Source organism: Megalobrama amblycephala, linkage group LG22 (genome assembly GCF_018812025.1).
Source record: "Megalobrama amblycephala isolate DHTTF-2021 linkage group LG22, ASM1881202v1, whole genome shotgun sequence".
Classification (NCBI taxonomy): Eukaryota; Metazoa; Chordata; class Actinopteri; order Cypriniformes; family Xenocyprididae; genus Megalobrama; species Megalobrama amblycephala.
In genome coordinates, this window is record NC_063065.1 from 16,777,652 (window position 1) to 16,788,280 (window position 10,629).

Consider the following 10,629-nt stretch of genomic DNA (forward strand, 5'->3'; position numbering starts at 1 on the left):
AGTAATAGTAATGCTTGTGTGGTTTTATAACTATTCTGTATAAAGCCATACTTCTGACACCACATGGGGGCAGTAGTACATTATTCTTCATTCTCATCTGTTTGCTCACAGTGTGTTTTCTTTTAAGTTCTCTCCATCTTTATGATAACTTGCCGTTCAGGTTTTTATTTTTAACAGCTGGCTCTGTATTCCGTATTTCCATATTCATAATCCTGCAGAGCCAGTGCCCTCTGTGCTTTGCTTCCTACTCTCTTGCGTGGTAATCTCAGTCAAATCGGTGAGGTGGGCGGCTCCTGGCATGTTGTACAACTTTAACTTATGACAAGAATACAGCTTTGCATAATGCTTTAAATGAAATGTACTACAACAGATCTTTCACCACATCACATGGAATCAACACTTTTTCAAACACAGGGTAAGCCTTGTTATTAATTTTTCATGTTGTTGTTATGTTAATGTAGTTAGTGTGCTTGACTTCATTTAAACCGAACAGGTTACTTTAATTCTCCACTGCAATATGTTTTGACACACAAGCTGAACTATGGCTTCAGTGTTTAATGAACAGTGTTTGTACCCGTTCTCTTCCACAGCTCATACTAGGAACATATAAGCTGCACCGCAGGCAGTGACGCTCAATGGAAATAAGTGACTTTGCTTTTGGCCACCCTGCAGAAAAACTGTTGCACCTGCGGCCCTCATCAGTGCTCCTCATGTTGATCTGGTGTGAAAAACAAATGAAACTCACATATCAGACATCAGAAATGAGTCAGCGAATGGAGACTAGAGCTGAGGAAGCTTCTTCATTTCTCTGACTCATCTGTGCTTCCTCTGATTTTGTCAAATCTCCATTTTTTTTCTTTCTATCTAGAGGCACGAAAGCTGACCTATTCTCTCTCTTTTCCTCATCTTGGTTGCTAGTGTGTGCTTATCAAGTATTCATTAGGATTATCGGATGAGCAGAAAATGTCGTGTCAGAATTATTCTTATCCGCACAGTTTTTATGAGGGTATGAACCAGATTTAAACTCTTTCCCAAAGTGCAGCGTCTGTAGCAGCTTGTTTAATTGGTACTTTGACATTAACTGTAGGAGGATAAATATACTAAACGTTATTGCAAAAAATGACACCATTATATGACAATTTAAAAGTTCGAATCGGTTTTTCAAAGCGCTGAGTATTAGATTTAAATTGGGGGGGGGGGGGGAGATTGTTTCAAAAACAGTTGAAACAATCTTCAAAATATCTTCTATTGTTATTCACTGTTAAGCCAACATCTGTAAGGTTATGATAATATAATATACTTTTAACTTATTTCAACATTAATAATAATAAATGTTTCTTGAGCAGCAATTCAGTATGATTTCTGAAGGATCATGTGACACTGAAGACTGGAGTAATGATGCTAAATATTCAGCTTTACCATCAGAGGAATAAATTATATTTAATAAATTACATTTGCATACAATATATTTAAAAATAAAACAGTTATTCTAAATTGTAACATTATTTCACAATATTACTATTTCTAATAGCATGTTTCGTCAGTACACCAGCTGACTGCAGTAACCTCGGGATAAACAGAGAGACTAATATTTGCGTAGATGCCATTCTTCTTAAGATGTATCAAGTACATGTTATGGGAAGTGTCCCGGTTCCAGCTGACCTAATTTATGTAGCCTAACAATCATTTAAAGGGGACCTATAATGTCTCTTTTACAAGATGTAATATAAGTCTCTGGTGTCCCCAGAATGTGTCTGTGACGTTTCAGCTCAAAAAAAAAAAAATACCCCACAGATCATTTTATTATAGCTTGTCCAATTTGCCCCTATTTGGGTGTGAGCAAAAACATGTTTTTTTGTGTGTCCCTTTAAATGCAAATGAGCTGCTGCTTGGCCCACTTTCCAGAAGAGGGCGGAGCTTTAACAGCTCACGCTTCAGTTGCTCAACAACAACAAAGCTGGAGGACCTCACACGCAGCCAAAATGACGATTGTCAGTAATGGTGTTCAGTCTTACATTGTTCAAACCAGAGTTGGACACTGATGGAGAGACTCAGGAAGAAGTTACAACTTTTAGAATGAAACTGGACGTTTCTATTTGCTGTGGAGTTGATTGAACTCATCGATTAGCATGTGGCGTCATGTTAATTTTTGTGCAAATCCAGTGTTTAATTGACCCTCGTTTGTGAAGCAGTCTGGTGTAAAATGACAGCATGGTAACAACACGCAACAATGGCTACTCTTCTCTAAAGCAGCCCAACATGGCCTCACCCCCTTTGTTTTGTGTTCTACACTCTAAAAAATGCTGGGTTAAAAACAACCCAAGTTGGGTTGAAAATGGACAAACCCAGCGATTGGGTTGTTTTAACCCAGCGGCTGGGTTAAATGTTTGCCCAACCTGCTGGGTAGTTTTATTTAAACCAACTATTGTTTAAAAATTGCTATATGGCTAGCTTAAAATGAACCCAAAATAGTTGGGAAATTAAAAACCAGATGCAATTAGAGCCAACAATAATAGACAAAAGGTGAATGTTTATTAATAAACTTTAATATTTTATTAATATAAATTTTAATAGTTTCATAGTTTATTAATATAAATTTATTAATAAGCAATTTAATAAATGTTTATTGTTTAATAATTATTCATTGAACATTAATAAATGTTCATTTTCAACATACTTTGGGTTAATTTTAATTAAGCAATACAGTAATTTTTAAACAATAGTTGAGTTAAATAAAACTACCCAGCAGGTTGGGCAAACATTTAACCCTACCGCTGGGTTAAAACAACCCAATTGCTGGGTTTGTCCATTTTCAACCCAACTTGGGTTGTTTTTAACCCAGCATTTTTTAGAGTGTAGGGGACAGGGTTTATGTCAATTTTAGGGTTAGTGATGTCACTAACCCTGGAAATTTGTTGTAGTTTCTACCAGCCGTTTGTTGTAGTCCTTAAACAGAGAATTTTTAAAAAGAAAATATCTCCCTTTGCATTGAACTTTGAGCGTCGCAACTTTGCAGAGGTTTTTATGCTCTAACAGCAACATTACACACTAACTAAAGTTAAAAAAGTGAAGTCATAATCAACCACTCCTTTAACTGATTTGAATAATATAAATTTATAATGTGTTATGTGTAATCCAGGTTAAAGATGTGTTTTTAGTCTAGATCTAAACTGACAGTGTTTCTGCTTCCCGAACAATGCTAGGAAGACTGATCCAGAGTTTGGATGTTAAATAGGAAAAGGATCTACCGCCTGCAGTTGATTTTGATATTTTAGGTATTATCATCTGGACAGAATTTTGAGATTGCAATAGACGGGAAGGACTATAATGCGTTAAGAGCTAAACGATTTAGTGCTTTGTAAGTAATTAGCAAAATTTTAAAATGTGTACAAAGTTTAATAGGGAGCCAATGCAGTGTTGACAGAACTAGGCTAATATGGTCATACTTCCTGGTTCTAGTAAGAACTCTAGCTGCTGCATTTTGGACCAGCTGGAGTTTGTTTATTAAGCGTGCAGGGCAACCACCCAGTAAAGCATTACAGTAATCTAGGCTTGAGGTCATGAACACATGAATTTACTGTTCCACATCTGTCATTAAGAGCATATCTAGAGCTCATATTTTAGATATATTTTTATGATGGAAGAATGCGGTTTTATAGGTGCTGGAAATGTGGCTTTCAAATGAGAGATTGGTATCAAAGAGCCAAAACCTTCAAAATCTTACTGACCCCAGACTTTAAACTTTTGAATGGTAGTATAATTACACTACTAATTACACTCTATATATATTCATATGTATATATGTATATGTTTATATATATGTATATATGTATATGTATATATATATATATATATATATATATATATATATATATATATATATATATATATATATATATATATATATATATATATCCGGTCTGAGTATTTCACAATCTGCTCAGTTACTGGGATTTTCACGCACAAGCATTTCTAGGGTTTACAAAGAATGGTGTGAAAAGGGAAAAACATCCAGTATGCGGCAGTACTGTGGGCGAAAATGCCTTGTTGATGCTAGAGGTCAGAGGAGAATGGGCCGACTGATTCAAGCTGATAGAAGAGCAACTTTGACTGAAATAACCACTCGTTACAACCGAGGTATGCAGCAAAGCATTTGTGAAGCCACAACACGCACAACCTTGAGGCGGATGGGCTACAACAGCAGAAGACCCCACCGGGTACCACTCATCTCCACTACAAATAGGAAAAAGACACTACAATTTGCACGAGCTCACCAAAATTGGACAGTTGAAGACTGGAAAAATGTTGCCTGGTCTGATGAGTCTCGATTTCTGTTGAGACATTCAGATGGTAGAGTCAGAATTTGGCATAAACAGAATGAGAACATGGATCCATCATGCCTTGTTACCACTGTGCAGGCTGGTGGTGGTGGTGTAATGGTGTGGGGGATGTTTTCTTGGCACACTTTAGGCCCCTTAGTGCCAATTGGGCATTGTTTAAATGCCACGGCCTACCTGAGCATTGTTTCTGACCATGTCCATCCCTTTATGACCACCATGTACCCATCCTCTGATGGCTACTTCCAGCAGGATAATGCACCATGTCACAAAGCTCGAATCATTTCAAATTGGTTTCTTGAACATGACAATGAGTTCACTGTACTAAAATGGCCCCCACAGTCACCAGATCTCAACCCAATAGAGCATCTTTGGGATGTGGTGGAACGGGAGCTTCGTGCCCTGGATGTGCATCCCACAAATCTCCATCAACTGCAAGATGCTATCCTATTAATATGGGCCAACATTTCTAAAGAATGCTTTCAGCACCTTATTGAATCAATGCCATGTAGAATTAAGGCAGTTCTGAAGCCGAAAGGGGGTCAAACACAGTATTAGTATGGTGTTCCTAATTATCATTTACGTGAGTGTATATATATATGCACACTACCTTTCAAAAGTGTAATATAACTGTATTTGTATTATTTTTTTTATTTTTTTTTTGCTTTAGTTTCTTTTTCTTTTCTTTTTCAAAATCCCACTCTACATTCTCTTTTTTTTCTTTTACTGATAACCTCATAAATGTGTCACGTTATAAATTTAAAATTGGTCATAAACAGGTTTCACAGTCTTTTAAAGAGATGTCCCTGAAATCATTCAGATGGGTGAAGATGCATCTTATAATAAAAACTATAACTGTCAGATTTTGAGAACTGTGACTCATGAGTGGCAGGACGTGGCTGTGTGCTCGAGTTGGCCAAGGCATCACATCCATCCTCATAAATGTGTAGACTACTGTTAGCCCCGAGTGCCGGTTACACTTATGAGTGCAGGAAGCTGCAGTGTCATGTTTTAGAGAGGCGCATCAGTCAGGCTGTTTTAGTTGTGACAGAGACTCGTTCAGTTATATGGCTGTACTGCTGTCATTTTAAGTTGTGGGAACACATGGATACATGTGTGTTTGCTTATTATCACAATAATATGTAACAAATGAACTCTTTTCACAGTCTTTCCACAGTTATTAGTCACCAATTCAAAATTGACTTCTTATTTTTATTGCAGCATTTATTATAAGTTATTATAAGTGGCCACAGGTGTACAAAATCAAGCACCTAGGCATGCAGACTACTTCTACAAACATTTGTGAAAGAATGGGTCACTCTCAGGAGCTCAGTGAATTCAAGTGTGGTACCATGCCACCTGTGACCAATAAGTCCATTCGTGAAATTTCCTCACTACTAAATATTCCACGGTCAACTGTTAGTGGAATCATAACAAAGTGAAAGCAATTGGGAACAACAGCAACTCAGCCACGAAGTGGTCAGCCACGTAAAATCACAGAGTGGGGTCAGCACATGCTGAGGCGCACAGTGCGGCAAATTACTGCAGAGTCAATAGCTACAGACCTCCAAACTTCGTGTGGCCTTCAGATGAGCTATCCATGGCCGAGCAGCTGCATCCAAGCCTTACATCACCAAGTGCAATGCAAAGCGTCGGATGCAGTTGTGTAAAGCACACCGCCACTGGACTCTAGCAGTGGAGACGTGTTCTCTGGAGTGACGAATCACACTTCTCTGTCTGGAAATCCGATGGAAGAGTCTGGGTTTGGCAGTTGACAGGAGAACGGTACTTGCCTGACTGCACTGTGCCAAGTGTAAAGTTTGGTGGAGTGGGGATTATGGTGTGGGGTTGTTTTTCAGGGGTTGGGCTTGGCCCCTTAGTTCCAGTGAAAGGAACTCTTAATGTTTCAGCCTACCAAGACATTTTGGACAATTTCATGGTCCCAAATTTGTGGGAACAGTTTGGGGATGGCCCCTTCCTGTTCCAACATGACTGCGCACCAGTGCACAACACAAGGTCCATAAAGACATGGATGAGCGAGTTTGGTGTAGAGGAACTTGACTGGCCTGCACAGTCTTGACCTCAACCCGATACAACACCTTTGGGATGAATTAGAGCGGAGACTGTGAGCCAGGCCTTCTTGCCAAAAACCTTGTGGAAATCCTTCCCAGAAGAGTTGAGGCTGTAATAGCTGCAAAGGGTGGGCCAACTCCATATTAAACCCTACGGATTAAGAATGGGATGTCATTAAAGTTCATTTGCACATAAAGGTAGGCGTCCCAAAACCTATATATATATATATATATATATATATATATATATATATATATATATATATATATATATATATATATATATATCGTAATCATATATGTGTGTGTGTGTATATAGTATATATAGTCCACTTGAAGAAGTGAATGAAAAAGAGTGAGCAAATTCAGTCACTGAAGTGACTTGTGCTTGCCGTTTAATAGCAAACTGGCAGCTCCAGTAGTGATGAAAATATTGATCTTGATCTGTGTCATGGAAACTAGCATGTATAAACCTTAATTTAACAATTTAATAATCAATTAAAAAGGAATTTGTACCTGTATGATATTACCCACATTGGACCAGCGGTTTGGAAGATGGATGGATGGATGGATGGATGGATGGATGGATGGATGGATGGGTGATTCAATTTCACACGCCATCTTCTGGCGAGACACAGGAATGAATTCGGCATGACCCTCACAGTGCATTATGGGTATTCTCTGACACAATACCCCTGCGTTCCATTCGGAAGGGCTCATCCCTAAACCCTAATCCCTTCAAAGGGTTTACCCTCCGGAGTGAGAGCTTCGAAGGGATGAAGGGTGTAGGGGTCAAAAAAACTCTTTTTTTGGAACGCACTTCTGCGTCATCTTAACGAGACAATCAAGAAGGAGTAGATTGTGCAAGCTGCGCCCTTTGTTTACATTAGTTTATATATTTATTTATTTTTGGTTTATCGCACCATAATGTATATTGGGTCTATGTATTTGAGACATTTTAATGGACTGATAAAGGGAGCTGTAAAGTATTTTTGTTGAAGTACAATGTCATTTTGACCATAATAATGTAGCAAATCTAACTCGTAAATATTACAATAGTATAGAAAATTACTGTACATACATTTATAGGTAAAATCGAATTCCTAACCTCCTGTACCCATTCTGTGACATCAAAGAACTTCCCTGTGCAAAGGATCACGGGGGCCCGAAGTGTCCATCAGTTGTACCCTTCGAAATCTTACATTCCCAAGGGCCCTTTGAAGTGGCCAATTTTAAGCACAACCCTTAAATATGGTAACCATGATTGTTTTCACTCCGAAGTGCCCTTTAGAGGGCGATATATCCTGTTTGGAACGCACCGTACATCTGTTGTACATGCGGTGCGTTGTGGGATTGAATAGATCCACTATGATTTTCAGACACCACAACAAATTGCTGTCCCCTCAAATTGTACCCTATTTAAGGATATAGGGGGCAATTTGGGACACAGTTATAGTCAGTTTGTAGTTTTCTTATTGATTGTTCTCTGATTGTTCCCAGGTGTGTCTTGTTTGCTAATTACGATTTGTGTATTTAAACCCCAGTGTTTCCTGTGTTCATTGTTAGGTCTTGTATGAATGTATCGTTGGTGTCCTCAATTCTGTTCCTTGGTTATCTAGTGTTTTTTGCGTTTATTTTGTACGTTTATCTTGATTTATTAAACACACTGCATTTGGATCCAACTCTAATTCTTTTCTGAGTTTGCCAATGTTACACATTGTAATTAGCATGCGAAGGAAAGGTTGCTTTGTCTTGATGTTTTTTTTCTTTTCTTTTTTCTGTGAAGACCAAAGGCTTTATGAGACTCTCTGTAGTTTTTAATTATGATTCATTTCAAGCAAGATGTGCTGTGGGCGAGCGCTGCCTGCTGTATGGAGACCTGTATGATTATTTAGAGCAAGAGAGAGAAAGGATGATTTTCAGGCTCAAATTTTGCTTAAAATTTCTTTGGTGCCCTCTTATGATTTAAGCTGACATACAGTGTCACGTACTGTGGGCGATTTCTGTGTTGATAACAAAATAACTTGTAGATGAGGTTGGTTAACGGATGACAGGCATGAAAACTGGCTGCACTGCAGCTTTCACTCTCAGCAGATGACAAGCTTTGTGCCAGAGATCCTCCAAAACTGCTGGCTCACTGTCTTAAACGTCCTGCCAGCCAGGTTTACTTCATAAGTACTGACATGATTAATCTTGTCTTTTTATTTTTTTTAAATTATGCATTCGAAACAGAACAACAAAGTCACTCAAGGTCAGGGGCACCTAAAGTATTAGACAGACAACAGTGCAATGGCAAAATGTGCCTGCTGCAACAGTGATTTATTGTTGTGTTGAGTCAATATTTTAACATAAATTAATAGGGAGGGTTTTCACAAATGGAAAATTGTCATTCCAGCAAGTGGATTTCTAACTTATGGTGCAGACTTGTGGTGATATCATACTCTTTTAAATTGACTTCCCTAATGAGTTGCAGCACAAAGCCACTAATAAATAATTCTTTATCTCTAAAAGTTCAGATTTAGGCAAACCTGGAGGCCAAACCACAAATGCAACGCAGATCTTATTTAAAGTCGAACAGACAGTCACTCAACAGTGACTGTCAATTGTAATATGGAAAATCGTTAGGAATAATAAATTTAAAGTCTGTATGTAAGTTTTTGACTATACTAAAGCATAACAATACCAATATGTTTGCTGTAACAGACCTTATTGTAAATTAACTTCTAATTTGTTTTTGTACTTTATTTTTGATATTTTAGTGGGTTTAATTATGTATTAAGTATGCACTATCTGTCTTAAAAAATGGGGACTCTTATTTTGACGGCTTTTGCTGTCTTCGGAGTGAAAAGGGATTCCAACAGCATTGAACGGGAGAGCGCGCTCATTGTTATGGTTCATCTTAGCTTTTTAAAGTTTTCCAATTTATAAAGCACCCCCCGAAAAGGCACAAGGTGTGTATATTTGTATGCTGTTAGTTATATTGAGTATTTTGTGTGATTCATTGTGTGTGCAGAAAATGATGTGAAAGGAGAAATATGGATAAGACATTAATACGTATTTTTTGTACTTTGTTCAGCTCTTACGGTGATTTCTGAAGTTTAAAAGGCCATATCATCGTTGTTTAATGTTTAATAAAGCTTCAAGAAACTCAGCAGTAAAGTTTGGCCATCATTCGGACGGGGTCCGCTACATTTGCAGATATTTTGGAAACATGCTGAGTTCACATACTCGTTTCTCTGAAAACCATTGTTACAGCCAGTTATTTTACTTTGAAATGTGCGTTCTGTGATGGAATGTCTGTTTTTGTTTTTTTCTGTGCAAGACCACACGTTGCCAATTTACCCAATAGTATTTCGCCACCCCGGGTTGCCAGGAAAACACATGCAGCGAATTGCAGCCATGGAAGCCAGTGAACAAACTGGGCCAGAGATCGCAGATTCTACCCGACCTCAAAAGCCTCAGCATCCATCTAAATATCTCTATGAACGGGAACATATTAAAACGCGATATCAACTCATCATAAATCAATAAATCAACTAATTATCTTACAGTGTGTAAGTTTCCTCACCTTCCAATGTCAAGTGAGCTCGCTCCTGTTGCATGTCCTCAAACTGGCAACCCGCGAGAGCGTTGAGTCTGAGGAGGAGGGGGCGGGGCGAACAATATTTTGAATTTGAACTGCAGTACCCATTTCAACCACTAGCTGTCATTCTTACATACTGCATCTTTAAAGGTCCCGTTCTTCGTGATCCCATGTTTCAAACTTTAGTTAGTGTGTAATGTTGTTGTTAGAGTATAAATAAAATCTGTAAAATTTTAAAGCTCAAAGTTCAATGCCAAGCGAGATATTTTATTTAACAGAAGTTGCCAACATCGAACGGCCAGTTTGGACTACGTCCCTCTACTTCCTTCTTTAATGACGTCACTAAAACAGTTTTTTGACTAACCTCCGCCCACAGGAATACACAAGAGTTGCGTTTGTAGAGTGTGTTTGTCGCCATGTCGGCGAAACGCTGTTATTTTCATCCCGCGGTCCAATCACCGGGTCTGATTCCGGCTCAAATTGATAGGGTAAAATTAAAGACATGTTTACAATAACACTGAGCGCATGCATCTCCACATTATGGTAAGAGGCGTGACCTTTCCGGGAAAGGTTCGCTAAGCTGCTGTCGAATCACAACACAGGAACCTCTGGCACAATCAGAACTCGTTACGTATTT